Source organism: Zootoca vivipara, chromosome 10, assembly GCF_963506605.1.
Source record: "Zootoca vivipara chromosome 10, rZooViv1.1, whole genome shotgun sequence".
Classification (NCBI taxonomy): Eukaryota; Metazoa; Chordata; class Lepidosauria; order Squamata; family Lacertidae; genus Zootoca; species Zootoca vivipara.
In genome coordinates this window covers 20126927-20146019 of record NC_083285.1, presented here as the reverse complement: position 1 = coordinate 20146019, position 19093 = coordinate 20126927, and the positions used below count along the sequence as shown (strand labels likewise).

Sequence of the window (19093 nt, the reverse complement as noted above, 5' to 3'; positions counted from 1 at the left end):
GACGGGGAAAGGGAAGTTGGCATCAAGAGGAGGTGGAAAGACGGGCCTAGCTGTGACACTTGGGGGGCTGTAGTAGCAGTATTCACTGACTTCTCTTCCTTCCATCAGTTAGTTGCACGTGTAGGGTGTTTCGCCTGTACCCTCTCTGGCCAGGACGAGTTACTGCACATTCCTTTCATTTATTTATATATTTAGTTAGTTTGCTGCCGTTTGCTTCGGTCTCCTAACACCACCTTTTTCCTAGGTGGTGGGTTTTTTTTTAAAATATATATATTGTGCTTGCTGGAGAGAGTGTGTTCACCTTGAACAATAGCAACAGAAAACCTTAGCCTGCAACGCTAGATTAATAAATAATAATGGTAGACCTGTATGAAGCTCTGGAGGCATACTTGGCTGCCTTTGCTGTGGGAGAGTCTTCTCCTGAATTTCACTCTTGAAATTCAAAACGCAAGAAAGTTGTGAAAGTTTAATTTTAAGAGCTTTCGAGATCAAGTAGGTAAATGGCTCTAAGGCATGTTGAGCTTTGTTTATGGAGTTGTTAGTGTGAGGACAGGGAAGGTGAGAAATAAAACAAAACGCTAGCTGCCTTTTTTTGCTTGAGTTTCTGAGTGATTACCCAAACATAAAAAGGTCTTAGTGTAAGGATGAATAAAAAATAGGGCAGAGTTCCCGGTGAAACCAAGGTAGCTCTTTGATGTAGATTCTGTGTCTAAGTATGTAACTTTGCACTAAAACATTTTACCAGGCATTTCAATAACTGGACTTAAATTCTGTACAATAGCTTTTGCTCCAAATGAAGATGTGATCTGCTTTCATTGTCAGAGTGAATTTTCTGCATCTGGGTACCTGTTCTACTGAAAACAGTTGATTGTGGGATCAAGTTGAAAAGAACCCGTACATTTATAACAGATGGCAACAAATGATTAGGAGTGAAGGTCACTGGGCTTTAAGGAAAAGTTACTAAAGTGACTATTCTGCACTCATAGTGCATTCACAGTGCAGAAGAAAGAGTTCTTTTTTGAAGTAGAAAATGAAATATGTTACACAACTGAGTGTAAGAGATTTCAGTGCTCCAGTGATCTTCCTCTTACATAGATAGTTCAATTCCTATCATTTTTCTCCCATAATTTCATTTAAATAGTAATGGAGTCCTATGCATATTTACTCTGAAGTAAACTCCACTTTTTTCAGTGGGACTTACTTATGGGTAAGTGTGAATAGAATTGCAGCTTGATGCTTGTGTTACTCCACAACTCAATTCCACATTCAGGAGTTTAGGATCACAGTGTAAAATAATTCATGCCATATTTTTATTGTTCCTTTGCTGTTCTGGATCCAGATATTTGATATATACTTGATATACTTCAGTTGGATGGATCAAGTTATTAGTCGCTCTATAGTGAAATGGGGAAGTGGAAGAGAGCACGCTATTAATTGACGATAAATCACAAAAATATTACCTGTAAGGTATTTTGCTGCTGCTTCTCTTCTGCTTCAGATAAATGAAACCTGTCAAGAAAAAAGTATTGTGCCCAATAATATTACAGTGCATTAATGTTTAAAGTAGTTTTGCTAACACTACATTAAACATACAAGTGATCTCTTTTATATACCAGTATATATAAAGGAGTGACTCTTTAAAGTTAGACTTTAAGTTGCTATACTAGCTATATTAATTTTAAAGAACATACAATAAACTGTTTGTAGTATGCACACAGTTCTTGCTACTGTATGCACAACTACCATTTTCAAAAGGATCTTGTGGTGTGCAAAATTATAATTGATAGTAATATTTTGCACAAGCAAATATAATTATCTGGAATAACTACTTTGTAAAGACTCGTTTTCTTTCCTTCACATATTAAAATTTGACATGTCCAAAATATGTGACTGCCAACTAATTTTTTAAAAAATGCTGTCTGTACTCTTACAGATTATCTAATACGGGCCGTTTAAACAATTGGTTGTGGTATTACTGACTATTTTGTATAGTAAGCCTCATCTGTTGAAGATCAGTCCATGCTAATGAGAGCTCTACAGTATTTGTATTCTTCATTTTGTGGCTGTGCCATACTGGAATCATATGAAAACACACCGGAAACTTTATTATTTGCCGGTTATTATTATTTACTCAGGTTTTTATGATGGTTGCTACTAAAAAATATTGAGGCGACTTAAAGTAGAAAAATCCGACTGCCTGCTTGGGCTTCCTAAACGTAGTTTCTGGAAATAAAGCCTATTAACTTCAATGGAATTTACCTGCCAAGAGGAAGCGGTTATTATGATTTTATTGGTAACTGAAAGAAAATGAATAAATGTGTGACTTGCAGTGCATATATACCTCCTGTTTTTTTTAAATATGTTTCCCCTATATTTTAAAGTAGATAAGATTGCAGAATAGCCATACAGTATGTGTAAACGGTTTGTAACTATATGTCTAAAAAATAAACGTTTTGTTAAAACACTTTGCGATGTTACGTTTTGGAATCTTGCTGCCAATTGTTTATTCTCCTTAATCTTAAACACGTTACCAATGTCAGTGAGACTTAATATACTTGGAAGTAAACCCCATTGATTGTGGTAGAGTGTACTTCAAATTTTTGCCTAAGATTTAGGTGCTCGGTAGAATGTGACCATACTTTAATTACCACAAATAGTGGAGGTACATGGGAGAAGATAAAAAAGTACTGCTAGGCCACTGAGTGGTAACCAAGGAAAGAAGGGAGGTGGGGTACTCTGTTACGGAAGAACACAAACTAGTGCGCCTGTAGGCAGTATTGTTTCCAAGTTCTTTCTAGAAATGTGATATAAAGCTGGTTTATTTAAAAGTTGAATTGAAAATGAGACTTACATTCAGATATGGTGCATGTTTGTAGGCAGTGTGAAAACCCTATGTATAATTTTGAAAGATGCATGCTGCATGAACTGTTAAAATGTGATGGGTTGACCAGAGTACCGGTCTCCTGAGTGTTGTGTTGTTTGTGTATGTCACTTAGGCTTTATAACCAAATTAAGTTAAAGCAATTCAGTTTAGACAAATTTACAGCTGTCTTAAAGAATGTTTATCCTGTTCCAGTGAATGAAACTTGGAAGTAAATGGGGTTACGATTGCTGCCTTGTAAATATATTTAGGATCAAAGTGATTCAGATCGTATTTCAGCTTAAAATTATACTATCTGATTGTTGTTAGGCCTGTTGTTCTCTCTCTTTTTAAATTAAGATAATTGTTTCTTAACTTGCTTCTCTGGCACACCAAAGTTATTTTTTTAGCATTTGGGAACTAAGTGTTACTGTTTACTACGTTAATATTGGGGTAGGTTCTTGGTAAGAAATGAATAATGTGTCTTTGTGTGTTGTCTGAGTCAAATTATGAATGTGATGTTTACTTTTGTGAACTGAAAATGATTTAGGACACAGGTCACCGAGAAGTACTTTGGTATGATTGTCAGTGGAGAAAATTGCAAATCATACCAGTTAAACTTGGAATGCTATCAGTTCCATTACAAATATTGAATACTAATTTTGGGGCACTCAAACTGATTACTCTTCTGAGGCTTTTGTCAATGGTGTGATAGAAATAATATATATGGTCTATTGTACGAGTCCTGTGGCATATATCTCAACTGTCCTTAACACAAATACACAACACTGAATAGTTTAGATCTAGATTTATATTGTATCACTGCATAATTGTTATTTTTCATAGATGATATAGTCATATATAAGCTTTTAAAGCTGAAATGGTAGAATTAAACTCATTCTTAAGCAAATGCCGACTTCAATCTTAAGCACACGTACTAGGGATTGGGGAGTAAATCCCATTGAATTTAATGGGGGTTGCTTCTCATTAAACTTCGAGCTGTTACAGTAATCATTGCATGTAATAGTTCCACAGTATGCCTAACATACTGTATTGCTAGTGCACTCTATATTATGCTTTTCCATTCATGTGGCAATGATTTTCATGTAGAAAATTCATATTGTTTGAAGGAACCCTTACTTAAAAATACGTTAGATTGTATACATAATAAGTTTAGTGCCCCTTGAAATCAGCAGGACAAGTTATGTCATGATCCTTTACTTAGCTGAGGCCTAATTTCCACTGACATAGGCTGCCGTACCTGAGTGCAAGACTCATTGAACTCGGTGGGACTTCTGAGTATATGTGTAGGATTGCACTGCGGATCCAATCTGCTTAGGATCAGAGATCAGTCAACATTTAGCTCTGCTTAAGCCCATTGACTTCAATGGGTCTAAATAGGATTGACATTTGACTCATTTTTTATAAAGATAATAAAATGACCAAATGCTTTTAAGGTGTCAATTTTTTAGAGCAAGTTATGAAAAACAGGATGATGCTGATCACCAAAACTCACGTAGTAGAAGACTAGAATTCAGCGCTTCCTTGGCGCCTTTACAGAACGCTGTGCTAAACTACGCTTAGGCCTTCTTTCTCCCCAAAGTAAATACAAAGGACTCTGTAATAATCCTGACGGCTGGCACTTGTAATCTGTAGAGGATACCAAGGTCTGAGCACCTCTGAGTTTGTACTGAGTCCTTGGGAAAATAACTCATCCTCAGAGTGGTCTGTGATATTCCCAGGGACCCTCGCAATTGTCTGTCCATGGGGGGTAACTATGGTCAGTCTTTCAGCTACTCCATTGAGCGCAGATTTCCCTTAAAATACCTGCTGTCATCAGCTAGTGGAGTTGGAAAGAGCGACAAGACTCTCCCTTTCTATTGTTACTGAAGTACAGACCCATGGGGCTAGATATAGTTACCTAAGTATCCACCCACACACCAAGACAGTCAAACATAAGCATAAATTTAATTAAGGAACATAACACACAGCTCAGCAAGTCTTTTTCTATCCAGATTTCTTTTAGTTCTGGTTTCCAGATCTAACATACTGTCTGCCTTAAGTTTCATAATAACGGTTTAAACACAATGACAACAGAATTGTCAGATTCAACATGAGTATGAGTTGCCCAGAAGGTCCAACAATGGTCACATTTTACTTCAGAAGAAGAAACTTCTCAAAGATGAGTGGCTTTGTTAAAAGGAAATTGAAAGGGAGAGTGAAGAGGGTAAAATGTCTTCAGGATGCTTGGAGATTATTTAAAACCACAATAGCAGCTCAGATAGAATATATAATTTAGATTAGGGGAAGTGCAGGAAAGTCCAAAAGAAAACTGGTATGGCTAACATGCAAGAGTCAAGCAAGCTTTAAAAGGCAATAAGGCATATTTTAAAAAGTGTAAATCCTGACATAAGGAATATATAAAAGATCACAAATTCTGCCCAAAGATAAATTTGGTAGGGGTCGTTTAGCAGCTTTGAAAGTGTCATTTCTGATGCTGTTGTTTTGCTTCAGGGGCAAAAACATGATAAGAATAAAATAATAATATTTTAGAAGCCTTAAAACATATAGTGTAAGCCCCTAACCATCCCAGGAAGATGTTAGACTAGTCCATAACAAAGGTAAAGGTAAAGGTACCCCTGACCGTTAGGTCCAGTTGCGATTGACTCTGGAGTTGCAGCGCTCATCTTGCTCTATAGGCCGAGGGAGCCGGCGTTTGTCCGCAGACAGTTTCTGGGTCATGTGGCCAGCATCACTAAGCTGCTTCTGACAAACCAGAGCAGCGCACGGAAACGTAGTTTACCTTCCTGCCAGAGTGGTATCTATTTACCTGTATCTACTTGCACTTTGACGTGCTTTTGAACTGCTAGGTGGGCAGGAGCTGGGACCGAACAACGGGAGCTCATCCTGTTGCAGGGATTCTAACCGCCGACCTTCTGATCGGCAGGCTCTAGGCTCAGTGGTTTAGACCACAGCGCCACCCGCATCCCACCACAACAAAGGTATGAAAGGATTATTGGAAGATAGGGAGACTGCAGAGAAGCTGAACAAATACTTAGCATTGATCTTTGCAATTGAAGATACTGGATAGAGATAGGCAGGTTTGAACTGTGTGCTTTTTGGGAGGGTGTCAGAAGAATGGCCAAATTAAAGTGATGAGAGATGAAGTTGTAGGGCAAATAGACAAATTAAAATCATCAAGCCACGCTGTCTGAATGGCATATACCCTAATGTGAAGATCTTCTAACAAAAATATGCAACTTGTCACTAAAATCAGTTTCTGTGCTGGAGGATTGGAAAGTAGCCAGCATAAACACCAATCTTTAAAAAATGATCCAGGGGGAGCTGGGAAATTACAAGTCCATTAGCATAACATCTGTCTTGGGTAAATTGGTAGAGAAGCATAATTAAAGCCAGAGTTGTTAAACATAGAAGAATAAGGTTGCTGTGGTAGAACTGGTGTGGCTTCTGCAATAGGAAGTTTCCCACATTTGAGAATACTTTTTGAAAGTATTCTGAAATATATACAGTACATATATTCTCATAAGCATTATATACTTCGGTTTCATGTTATGGACAAATTGCCCCTGAATAAACTTAAATGCTCAGAGCAGGCATCCCCAAACTTCGGCCCTCCAGATGTTTTGGACTACAATTCCCATCTTCCCCAACCACTGGTCCTGTTAGCTAGGGATCATGGGAGTTGTAGGCCAAAACATCTGGAGGGCCGCAGTTTGGGGATGCCTGCCATAGAGTAAGAAGCTGGCCTTTTATGCATTAATGGCTGATTAGAGAACAGAAACCTGAGGATATAAATAAATCAAAAAGTTTCAAAACAGAGGACATAATAACTCATAGGAGTACCCAAGGATCATGACTCATGGAGGTACCCAAGGATCTATAATAGGACTAGTTCTGTCTAACTTGTTCATGAATTGATCTGGAATTAGGCAGTGAGCTGGTCAGGTTTGTGGATAACATCAAATTATCCATTGTGGTGAAAACCCAAGTAGACACTAATGAACACCAAACGTATCCTCCTAAAATGGGTGAATGTTGATAAAAATGTTAAATGAAGTTCAATTTAAAACTTTAAAGTGGTGCACACCTGGGCAAAAGCTTCCAACTTCAGATACATTGATAGAATCTGAAGTGATTGTGAATACCCAGGAAATGGATCTTGGGATTGTGGTGGTAATATGTGCTACAGCATTGAGGAAGGCTAATACCATGAGCAGGTTTATTGGTTAATTGACTGAAAACAAAATTGCCAATATTACAATGCTGTTGTATAAACCTGTAGTGTGGTTATGAGAGAGCAACCAAAAATAATTTGTCTCAAAAAGGATGTAGAGTTGGAGAAGGTGCATAAAAGAGCAGCCAAAATTATTGAATTATTAGGAGTTCTTTCTCTATGGGAAAAGGCTAACCTGTTAGAGGGCTTTTCGTTTAGTAGAAAAGATAAGAGGGCATGAGATAGATTTATAAAAGCTACATAGAGTGGAAGTTTTTCTCCCTTTCTGATAATACTAGAATCGGGGGGGGGGGGGCAACTACTTTACACAATAGGGATGCAGGTGGCACTGTGGTCTAAACCACAGAGCCTAGGACTTGCCAATCGGAAGGTCGGTGGTTCGAATCCCTGCGATGGGGTGAGTTCCTGTTGTTCGGTCCCAGCTCCTGTCCACCTAGCAGCTCGAAAGCACATCAAAGTGCAAGTAGATAAATAGGTACCGCTCTGGCGGGAAGATAAATGGCGTTTCCGTGCGCTGCTCTGGTCTGGTTTGTCAGAAGCGGCTTAGTCATGCTGGCCACATGACCCAGAAGCTGTCTGCGGAAAAACGCTGGCTCCCTCCGCTAGTAAAGTGAGATGAGCGCTGCAACCCCAGAGTCGTCCACGACTGGACCTAATGGTCAGGGGTCCCTTTACCTTTACCTTTAATAGGTCCCTTGTGGTTATATTTGTTCCATTGGCTCTGTCAAATTCAGTGTTTGCTGCTTTTGGTCAATGGACAGTTGCATCTGTGTTGTCAGGCTAGTCCTGTTGAGGTTTGTGTAGGTGCCTGTAGAGCTAGATTCCATCAGAGGAGGTATACAGTTCTGATGAGATGGTTATAGAAGTAGAACCAGAAGCTGTTGGTTTACATTTCTTTTCTGTTGCTCTTTCTGTTGCTTCAGTGGTTTTCTTACTGCTGTATTCCTTAATTTGCCTGGATAGCTCAGTTGGTTAGAGCGTGGTGCTGATAACACCAAGGTTGCAGGTTTGATCCCCATACAGGACAGCTGCATATTCCTGTATTGCAGGGGGTTGGACTAGATGATTCTCAGGGTCTCTCCCAATGCTACAGTTCTATGATTCTGTCTTGTGTGCTTTATTGGCTGACTGCATTCTATGCAACATAGTGACATCATGTAATGTTCTAGAATCTAGATGGTCAAGTTAAAGCAAAAGCTTCATGTTGCTACAGTGCTAGGGCAGCATACCTCTTTGAAGACTGTTGACATTGGGGAGTTAAAAAATACAGTGGACCCTCCGGATACGAACTTAATTCGTTCTGGGGGTCCGTACGTACCCTGAAAAGTCCGCATGTAGAGGCGCCGCTTCTGCGCACGCACACAGCGCGATAAAGCGCTTCTGCGCATGTGCGTGGGGTGAAACCCAGAAGTATACTCTTGGGGTTTGCTGCTTTCGCAACCTGAAAGTTACATTATCCAAAGGTAACTTAACCCAAGGGTCCACTGTATTCTGATTTTTGTCTTCTTGCTATAAAGGTATGGAATATATTTTCTCCGCTCTAGACACTCTTCTTTCTTGGCACTGTCTCTGTTAAAAGAAGTAACATTGCATTCTTATGGCTTTAGTCCCAAGACTTGGAAAAGGAAGCATTCTTAATAACATTTGTTTCATAACTAAATTAGAAACATTTCAGTTTCAACACAAATAATTAAAGGAAAACTGAGATGAGCAGGTTGCTAGAATCAGCTGGAAATATGAAAGGATATGACTTTTGTGGAAAGTGGCCAAGCAAAGCTTGGGATTGGATAAAGGTAAAGGGACCCCTGACCATTAGGTCACGTTGCAGACGACTCTGGGGTTGCGGCGCTCATCTCGCTTTATTGGCAGTATGGAAGTGACAAATGATGTTATTTTTTAAAAGTCTATATGTGTGGTAAGAGAAATTGGCTTTTATTTTTACCTAATAATAACAACTGTGTGCTCCGGTGGCTGGAAGGGAAGCTGTGGAGGGAAACCTTTCCAAAATATTGTTTTTAATTTTTATCTTGGTAATTTAATTTGAGTTGCCTAACAAAAATATTCCCTAGGCGATTCTATTGGACATCATTCTGGGTCTATGGGTGGGCAGACATTATGTTGACGGTTTGTGATGTACACATGTACACAACCTAAAGAACAGCAATGTGGGCAGTATTTTCTGGGCAGAATAGTGGTAACTTGTTTAGACAAGAATTATTTGACCTCTTTTGCTCATATACACAAGAAATGATCATCCTGAACAGATTTCATTTCATCAGCACAATTAGGCTTATTAGTAACGACTGATTTATTGTATATTTAAATACATGTTAGGAAATGGAAGAAGCTGATAACATGCTTTTAGGGTTAAATGAGCCAGAGAGGAATAGAACTTTTGGAAATTGGTGAACAATTTTGTTACAAGCATATGGCCCCAGGATATGGTATTAAGGCACATAGAGTCACCACCTTGCTGAAGCTAAGCAGATCTAGAGCCTGGTTTTGGCCTGGATGGGAGATTGCCTGAACATCATGTGTACTCTACCTTGAGTTCCATGATGAAGGAAAGGTGGGGTATAAATATTAGAAAAACACACAGGTATGATACAGTGGTACCTCGACAACCAAACGCTTCAACTTCCGAAGGTTTCAACTTCCGAAGTCGACAACTCCGGAAGTCTTTTCGTACAAGCGGCACTTCGACAACCGAAGACTTCGACTTACGAAGATGGCCGCGGAACGGATCGTCATCGTAAGTCGAGGTACCACTGTACTTGAAAATGCTAGTTGGAGAGTTTCTGTTTTGAGAGATGCTAATAGATGCAAATATGGAAAAGAAATACAATCAATTGTTGCATTAAAATGTGCATTAAGTTTGAACGTAAGAAAAGTGTTTGGATTTTTGTATCTTGCCACTGAGTTATATGTAAAAGACTTTGTTCTTGGTGACTATACAGCTCTTCCACAAAAGAGTTACCAGTTCATAGCTACCTTATACTGAGCCAGACCATTTGTCTATTTAGCTCAGTATTGTCTACACTGACTGGTAGCAGCTATCTAGGGCTTTGACAATGGGCTCTCCTAGCCCTACATGCCAAGGATTGAACCTGGGGCCTTCCGACTTCGAAGCCAGATTCCCAGCTGCTGAGTTGCAGCTCTTTCTTGTTCAGAATGAGCAAATATAGAGTGGGTATGCTACTTCTTGCAGTTACTGTAATATGGAAATGTGATTAGTCTGAAGTAATGGATGGCTCTAAAAAGAAGGGCAACTTGGAATCATTAGTACCTTCTTGAAAGCTTCTTGATGACATCCATTATGTGTTGTTCCTCCACTCATTGCATCCCCAAATATAAGTTTTTTTAAAAAAAGTTTTTCTCAAAGTAATGGGAAAATAAGAGTTCATAGAAAACACAAACAAAGTTTTCTGGAGTTAAAAATAGGAATTAAAATATTTATGATGGCACACAATGTTGTATGTGAAAGCACAGATAAGGCTGTGGTTACATTACAGTACTTACAGTATTTTCATGACCTAAAATTTAAAGTGCAAAAGACCTAATGCAGTCAGGTATAAAGAGTCTGCCAAGATTGTTGATAAATAGTTATGCTCCCCCCTTCCCTTCAATATTGACATTCTTGTAATATTTTTGTAAGAACATATCTAAACTTAATGAGGGAATGCTGTTAGGGGGAAAACATACTGATGGTCTTGTGTACTGTACAGTTAGCATAGCACAAAATATATGGGGTATTGCTGGGCATATTGTAGGGGTAATTTTTCAATTGAAAACCAATTAGCATACTGTATGAGCACAAAGAGTGCAGGAATATGATGTTAGTTTTGGAAACGATCATGAAATGCTTTCACCCAGAAAATTCATTCAGACTTGCTTGTTATCAGTCTGAATGAATTTAAATTACTTTTAAGGTTGTGATGATGCCAGTAAATTGTTTTTAGTGCACAATAACTGTCCAAGTACACCATGTAATATGTATGGTCAATAGTTCACAAAATGATTATAATTTACAGAAAGAGCAATAAAGTCTTGAAAACATATCTGTTCAGGAAAGAGAAAGCAAGGTTTATTGAGATAAAAATTAGCAAAGAAACATTTGTTGTTTGCTTATGTTTTAGGTGACTAATGCCTTGTATAGCAAAAGGTTAGTGAATAAAGTTGTAACCCAACTTCTGAAAGCTTTCTAGTGATGTTGCCCAGAAAAGGACATAAAACAAATCTAAATAGGTTTTAAATATATATAACATATAAAACCCCTGTAAAGTTTATTTAAAGATATTTTGGCATTCTTTTTAACTAGGAATCAGATGATAATATCGGCATCCCAGCTGGAATATGCAGCTTAACGAGAGTGCATAAGGAGTCACTTTTGAAGGGAAAAATCCTGAAGTTAGTGTGGCACTGCAAAAACTTTTCATTAACAATGGGATTTTGTGCCCTTTCTTTTTTATCCATTGTCCCTGAAGTGGCGCTTTCATATTAAGGACCTATTCCCCCCCCCCTCCCCCTGAGTTGAAAATTTGGATTTGAGGCTCACTGATCACTTAGAATGCCCACTTTCTCTCTTTCTCAATGCATTTTGAAGCACACTTGCTTTGACTCAGAGTCTAGATTGTCCACATTTGGTCCCCACCCTGCACTCAGCTCTCGCCTGTGGCTCCTAGAAGTTGTCAGCATTCACAGTGGCCTCACCAGGTACCTAAACCACATCTCAAACCCTCATTGAGTTAGAGACTTGGTCTGCATGTGAAGACAGGCTACAGTGAATTGAGCGGACGAGACCAATAGTGGGTCCAACGGTCAAGAAGGGGGTTTGTACACTGCCTTCTGGCAGCTCCTGCAGCCAAGCTCTATTGCTCTACTTTCCTTTAGACCACATCAGTGAGGCCAAGAGGGGGGGTCTTGTTGTCTGGGCAGCCCAGGACCTCCATACATACTGCCCATGATTGTGCCCCAGGGAGGTCACTCCAGTGCTACAATCACAGCAGTTTGACTTCACCCCTGGAAGTGCACTCCATTGTCTGTCTCTTGAGACAGACGGATGCCAATAAGTTGCACAGCTGTTGCCCCTGGATGCAGAGCTACATTTCCAGTTTGCCTCAGTATAATAATTAATAATAATTCATTATTTATACCCTGCCCATGTGGCTGGGTTTCCCCAGCCACTCTGAGTGTCTTCCAGCAAAATATTAAAAAATACAATAAAATGTTAACCATTAAAAACTTCCCTAAACAGGGCTGCCTTCAGATGTCTTCTAAAAGTCAGATAGTTGTTTATTTCCTTGCCATCTGATGGGAGGGCCTTAGTCCCTCTGCCTGGTTCTCTGTAACTTCGCTTCTTGCAGTGAGGGAACCGCCAGAAGGCCCTCGGAGCCGGACCACACATCCCTGAAGTTCAGTGCAGTCCAGGTTGGCATGTGATGTTAATATGCACTTGCATTAATTGTATGCATGGATTTCCATTACTGTATACCGTAATCTATAATAAACAAAATCTATTATATGAATGTCATTAACTGCAGAATAAACCCCTGAAGTTCAGACTACCATTTCTTTGGTTAAAGAAGATGAAAAAATGTTTTGCTTTTAATGGGATTTGTTTTTGCCTTTTTGCAAAATGTGTGTGCATATGTCAATATTAGCACAATTTTAGTTGTAAATAAGTAATTTCCCCCCAGTATTGAGAACCCCTTTCTGTTCCTCCACTTTGCAGGTTTTCGATCGCTTGCTTTAGTGGTCTGGATCTGTATGTTTTGGAGCTGCGTTTCTGCTTGAGTTTTAAGTGTCTGCATTGCATTAGTTGATCAGTATGGAGTTCATGTATGGGGGCTGTTCTTTTGACTGGGGCTTAGGTTGTACTTGCTGCATTTGGATGATCAAATCCTGTCTTAATAAACAAGGATATGCATGAGCTTCATGTACCTGCACTCAACCCTTGTGCTACTGTGGGCAAAGAAACCAGGAACTGCAGTAAATGATGGCTTGCTGTTTGGTGTGAACAGTGAGCTGTGGCTAATGACTTTTTTTTTAAAAGCCAGGGTTTGGAAGGCAATTTTTAAACCATTACATGCTCAGAAGAGATGTGGGAAGGGTCTGCATGCATAGGCCCAGATTTGTTTACTCTTCTTATGTCTGTTTATTCCTTGATCAAACATTTCAACTATATTTGTACATTAAATTTGATAACTAAGGCTCAGCTGCTCGTGTTTACTTTTGTTTTTCTAAGTTGTTGAGAGCTCATCTATATTAGGACATACATCCTCTTAAACAAGGCGATCACCATCACAAAAATATTTAGAAATTCCTCTAATATTTATTGAACAATAAACACCTGTACATTTCATTGTTAACTTTAATGTGTATGGGTACTTCATTTTGGGTGCTTTAACTTTTGCTCAAAAGATGTAATCTCCCATTTCAGGGACCACTTTTATGGGTCTAGGTTTTGAAGCAAGTCTCTAGGTAACAGTATACTTGGTCATGAACTCTTTTTCCAAGAAAGCAACGCTCCTCAGCCACAGAAAGTCACCAGTTGTGCAGACGTTGAAGAACCCCAAAATAAAAAGATAAGTTTCAATAAGTGAGTTTAAGTGAAGTCTCGATTGTGGTTTGTGTGCTTTTATGGCATTAAGCAGTCACATTTTTGAACTTTCTTTGTAAATACCAGCACTAGAAACCGTCTTTATAAGGCAAAACAGGAGAGCTTCAAGACTGAATTGACAGTCTGTTGATCTGAGAATTAACAAACTCCTAAAATTACACGACTTGGCAACCCTGGGATAAACATGTCAGCGAGTCTTTCCCACCTTTAATTTGTCATCAGCTGGTTCTGCAAATGGAACATGCTCCTTTTGTGATTGCAAAATAGGACTATTAATTGAAAGTAGTTTTCAGGCTATTTTGGTGATACCTTAGTGAATGGCAAAGTTCAACAGTAAACCAGATTACCTATGTGTGGTGTCCCCGTCCCCCCATGCTATTATGGCCAGGTTGAACTGTGCTGAAGTCTGTGAGAAACAAGCATGTCATCTACCGGTACTTGATTTCATGACTCTGAACATAGGAAGAGCCTGCTGGATCAGGCCAATGGCCCATCTAGTCCAGCATCCTGTACTCACAGTAGCCGGTCAAATGCCTGTGGGAAACTGCAAACAGAATTTGAGCACTCCCTCCTCTTGTCATTTCTGATAATTGTTATTTGGAAGCATTGCTGCCTCCAAGTGTGGAGGCAGAGCACAGCCTTCTCCTCTGGTTTTATATTTTAGCCTAGCCATAGAAATTAGAAAAGCAGCATGGAAAGGTGAACAGGTGAGTCCTTAAAATGTTTACCTGATTGAAGGGAGGGAAGTTGTTAGAACAGTTCAACTACCAAAAAATATACAGTAGTTCAGTTCTTCAGGTGCTGAAGAAGGAATCATATGTAAGGAACCAGCAGACCTTGGTTTTAAAAACTGCAACCATTCTGTTAAGATGGCTAGGTTTAAAAGAAACAAACATAGCGGGCTTTTCCTCTTGGACTTACTGTATTGGAAAAGGAGGAGACTCATATAATTGGAAGGTGCTTCATGGTTTATGTTGCTTCAGATTACTTCTGTACATCCTTTTGAAGCCAAAACCAGATTTAGATAATCTTCCAGGGCATTTACTGTGGTAAAAAAAAGTGAGATACTGGGTTAAAGCACAGTATATGTGGATTTGTGAAAAATATTGGATTTGCCAAATGGAACAGGGAAATGTAGGAGGTGACATATCAGATGTACTCCTAAGTACAGGATACTTCCCCATTGGTGGCATCCTGGTTGGACTGGAAATGAGTATAATGTCTGCCTCTTCTTGTTGATGTGAGCTGCCCTAGTTGCCTTCTTCCAGTGTGTCTCAGACTATGCTGTTCCAAAAGATGCATGAGTGAGCAGGCTTAGGGGCAGCCAGCCCTGGACACTCATTCCCATTTGTCCGCTAACATGATCTCATGTGTGCCACTGCTGCTGAGTCAACGTTTGAGGGTGCAGCAAGCAGATGAAACACATAGCAATGAGTGAGTAGCAGTAGTTAGGTGTTGGAAGGCAGAGTTGTGTATGCTGAGCAGCTTGCTTTGTGCCCCGTGAGCGAGCGAGCGAGCGAGCTGGCTTTGGATGCAGTGAGGATGGTATCTGGTTGCCAGTGTTGAAACAAAATCCACTGATCAGTCTGGATGCCTTCTGTGTGCCGAATTGTGAAGTGGGAGAGGCACCCCCTTGTCCTCCTCTGCCAAAAAAGAAAAAATTGTATTGGGTAACAAGGTATTGGCAATAGATTGTCTATAACGCAGGTGGCTCTGTGATCTAAACCACTGAGGCTCTTGGGCTTGCCGATCAGAAGGTCGGCAGTTCAAATCCCCGTGACAGGGTGAGCTCCCGTTGCTCTGTCCCAGTTTCTGCTAACCTAGCAGTTCGAAAGCACGCCATTGCAAGTAGGTAAATAGGTACCACTGTGGTGGGAAAGTACATAGCGTTTCCGTGCGCTCTGACTTCTGTCATGGTGTTCTGCTGCACCAGAAGTGATTTAGTAATGCTGGCCACATGACCTGGAAAGTTGTCTGTTGACAAACGCTGGCTCCCTCGGCCTGAAAGTGAGATGAGCGCCACAACTCCATAGTTTTCTTTGACTGGACTTAACTGTCCAGGGGTCCTTTACCTTAAAAACAAAACAAAAAACAAACTATACAGTATCATGCTGAGGTTTCTGTAGCAAAGGACAATCCTGTTGTAGAGGGATATATTTAGTTAGTTTTGCTACTGCTGCTGCTGAATAGATCTGCATGCATTTTGCATTGGACTGCAAGATTGTCATGGCAGGTGTTCCTGGTACATTTATGCTAGGTATGGCCATGACTTGAAATTCTTTACAGGGAGATTACTATTTGCAGAAATGAATGTCTTCAGGTTAATTATTCAAGATTGCCTCGTTATTGTTTGCTCATTAGAAATCTTTTTGTGAAGTTCTACAGAGATATTTCTTTGATTGATTTTTATATACTGGTGTAGTGGTAAAGTTTGAAGTGCATCTCATAATGGCAGCTCCATAGCATCTCCTCCAGTTGTGCAGATATGTGTGTGATATATATACAGTATTGCAAACAGACCTCCCCTCCCCTCAAGAGCAGATGTACATAGTATAAATACCCAGTTTACTAGGATCAGTATGCTTTTATTGAAAAGTGATCAGGCAGAAAAGGGGGTGTAGTGGGTTTCATGTTGGACTTGAGGTGAGGAGATGGGGATTCACACCACAGATCAGCTATGAAGTTTTCATATATTCAACTTGCAAACAAGGGATCTTCACTGGAAATGCAACCTTTTAGGCAGAAAATATTGTAAAGAAGTTAGGTTGCTTAAATTGCTAGTAAAAAGTCAGAACCTCACAAAAAAGGAAATAATTATCTAGTCTCCACATGATTTTCCTCAACTCTCTGAATCCACTATGCTAAACTGTAACAAGCAATAGTAAAATCTGAAAGCATTGTTACCACCTCATCCAAACCAAGAAAAATATGTGAATTATTCCCTCCCCCCCTCCACACCTGATCTTAGAAATAGTCTGGAGATGCATTCCTCTCCCACAACACTACTAATTTCATGGTTACCCAAAGCTTTACTTTTGAAGTAAATATTGGAATAGTAAAGTACTGTATGCTTTTTAGAAAATGTAAGCACATTTATCTACTTTCTTTCTATGCTCATAAAATGCATGTTGGAGTTTCATGTTTAGCTGATTCGAAGAGAGAGAAAAATAAGACAGTTGTAATTACCGGCCAGACGCGTTTTAATCCCACAAAATCAAAATTATAGTGTTCTTATATGCACTGGGATGTACTTTTATATAATTCACCATTGCTTCATTTATATTCTTTGTGTCTACTTCCATTCGTAGCCATTGGGAATTTTGCTACCAGCAATAAAAGACAACCACCATGTTATACTGTACAGTATAGATATTGCAAATTTTGGTCTTGCTTCCCATTGATCTCAATCGCCATGTGGGAATCACTTTCAGCTGATTTTTATTTCCTGAGTCAGAAATTCTGTTTTACCGATCTTTCGGGCTTTCAGCAGTTATTCTCTGTGGGCTATCAAGTATTGCACATGAAAGAAAAGGTTCAAAGGCGTATAAAGAAGGCTGAGGTCTGAAATGTTTACTTAACAGTGCATTTCTTCTCTTTCTTAATGCTTTTTCAAAACATTTTCCAGACTAAGGGAATAGAAGGAAGGCTTAATAAATTTATGCTTTCTATATTCTATTGTCATTCTTCCACACACATACAGACTCTCCCTCTGCCTGGTATTCATCAATGTAAACTTGATAGTGCAACAGCTTGTTTGCATCTGTTTTGCCAGTGAGATGGATTAACAACATTGCAATTAGTTTTTATAAGTGTATTCATATTGTCAGGTTTATTTCTGTCCTTGTGAGGCTTATTTTTTAAACAAAAAACAAAACAGTGAGCCTAGTGAAAATACACTTATTAGAGTTTGATGGTTAGAATAATATGAATGTTTCTGTTTTTGTTTAAATAATGATGGGGATGGATCCCATAGTGGACCAGCAACTAACACTAGGGATCTCTTGAAAGCGGGACATATGATAATGTTCTCACACCCATTTCATCTGTGGCACAAGTCCCCACTTCTGCCCTTCTCTAGTAGGGTCAGGTAAGAACAGAGGGAAGAAAGTACTTCTCATAATCCATAATTGACTCTGCTTTCTTGAGTCAGTCCCAATGAACTTAGTGGGCCCTACCTTTGAGTAGACATGTATAGGATTGCCCTGCAACTTCACTATCATAATATGTGGTTTAAAAGGAGATGGGGAAGCAAGACATATTCATGGAGGGAAGGTATATTTAGATCTCTTAGCCATAGCTCTAGATCAAGAGCAGCCAACATGGCACCCTCAGTATATTGTTGGACTCCCAATATCTGTCAGCCTGTCCAATACTCCTGGGGCGGGAGCTTTAGGACCCTGTATTGTTTACCCCTGCATGGACTCCATTTTCAGAAACAGAAACCAGGCTGCAGGGACAAGTGAGTTAATCTGTTGTCTTCATCTTGTGACTACCAGCGAGATCAGGCTTGCTACTTTTTGATATGAAGTAGTTCAGTTCATACACAATGACAAACCATGGTTTGACCCTTCCTTTTCCTTCTCACTTGTTCTCTTGCTTTCTGGCTTGCAGCGACATCCAGATTCTGCAAACAGTGCTTGGATTATTGGTATATGTAAATCAAGACAATCCTGGACTAGATGAAACTTCAGGTTTGATCCAGCAAAATTACCCCCCCCCCCTTTAAAAAATGGATATTTAATATTTTTCTCTTCTGTATAATATTCTTAAAGAATGGCTCCCAACATAAAATTGAAACAATTAAAAAAACTAATAATAAATTAAATTAAAAATAATATGGGTTTGAGCCTCATGTTGGGCAAAGGATTTCTACATTGCAGGGGGTTTGGACAAGATGACCTTCTTGGTCCATTCCAGCTATACAATTCTATGGAACACATGCAAAAGCACAATACCTATGTGGCCAGATAACTATTGAGTTAAAAAGGAGAGATCTAAAAGGCCTGGGATAATAAAGAGATATCATCTGGTGTGTAAATGACATTAAACTTCGTGCTAGGCAGACCTCTTTCTTGAGAGTTCCACTGTTGTGGAACTACTACACAAGAGGCTAGACTTCAGTCACCATTTGCCTCTCCAGTGCTGGCGAGTCATGTGTAGATTGATGTGGGATGAAGTTCTCCCTGGTGTTTTTACACTTAAGACAACTAGGGCAGGTTGGAAATTTTACTATATTAATACAAATAAAACTGGATCTAGTTTAGCAGTTAACTTCCATACTTTGAGTCCTGCTTAGTGGTGTCACAATGATGCTAAAAAGAGACTACAGTGGTACCTCGGGTTACAGACGCTTCAGGTT

At 39.5% G+C, this 19093-nt stretch overlaps 1 protein-coding gene across 6 annotated transcripts in view; it reads left to right on the top strand.

The window, feature by feature from the left end:
* FOXP2 (forkhead box P2) overlaps positions 1-19093 on the top strand; it is a 356609-nt gene that overhangs the window by 1770 nt on the left and 335746 nt on the right. The gene's annotated exons all lie outside the window — the stretch shown is intronic.